This window comes from Penaeus monodon, chromosome 34 (assembly GCF_015228065.2).
Source record: "Penaeus monodon isolate SGIC_2016 chromosome 34, NSTDA_Pmon_1, whole genome shotgun sequence".
NCBI lineage: Eukaryota > Metazoa > Arthropoda > Malacostraca > Decapoda > Penaeidae > Penaeus > Penaeus monodon.
This window is the reverse complement of record NC_051419.1, coordinates 33,009,384-33,010,411: the sequence shown is the minus strand read 5'-3', so window position 1 is coordinate 33,010,411 and position 1,028 is coordinate 33,009,384.

The following is a 1,028-nucleotide window of genomic DNA, read 5'->3' as shown; positions in this document are numbered from 1 at the left end:
GAATGAACACACACACACACCAACAGTCAGTTTTATCCAGGAAAGGTACGGAATCTACAAATGCTCATGAAAATATTTTTCGACGGTGAATTAAAATAGTCTGAATTATTTCCAAAATGAAAGAAGAATTAGAGATTATCACAAAAATATTGTCTCCTGCATATGAAAACACACATTAGCTTTGTTGGCATTTGCATAACGCGCCACCACCGCCATGGCAGACGCAATTCCCTAAAGTGGGATCACGTTACGGAGAAAGTCGGGAGCTATCTACATCTTAATTGATTTTCCGGAGTGCTAATGCCAAGGCTGATTATTCTTTACCTGGGGAATTTCCTCTATCTTGCCTGACGGATGGTATTATCCTACCATTACGTTTTCATTGAGGTTAACTGGAAATTGGTTGTATGCATCCACTTACGTGAAGCCGTATTGTGACACGTATTTAAGACACTGTCAGGTCGACTACGTGGATGGTGAACACTCTCAAATATGAAGTGAATATTTCCTGCTTCCCGTACAATCTTACTAGAACTGGGGACGAATATAGTTTTCGGTCCGGATTGTTTTATGAAAAATGGTCTCGTTTTTATTTCAGTCGTTAGAGGCTTTCCGACACCTTATACTAACTTTCTCATCGTGTATTTTTTTTATTATCTTTTCAATTTCCCATATAAGGCTATTTATATTTATTTCTATGATTTATTTGATGTAATATTTCTCTAAGAATATATGAATGATTACGGAATGTGGGTCTATAACAAACAACATGATTCGGTTTTCCCTTTGACAAGATGTATATGCAAAAATATACATATTTGATTCTAGACTTAATATACGAAAAGCATAAGGAAAAAATGGCATTCCGTGTTTTAAGATGTCAAAATCTTAGGTTTTATATAAGTAGGGACACAATATGTGCATTAATAATATAAGAAAAATATTTCGTGAATAGAGCGATGCTACGACAGGCAAATACTTGAATGACTTTTTTCAGTGTTGCTTATTCTCATTTTCTAAAATATCTG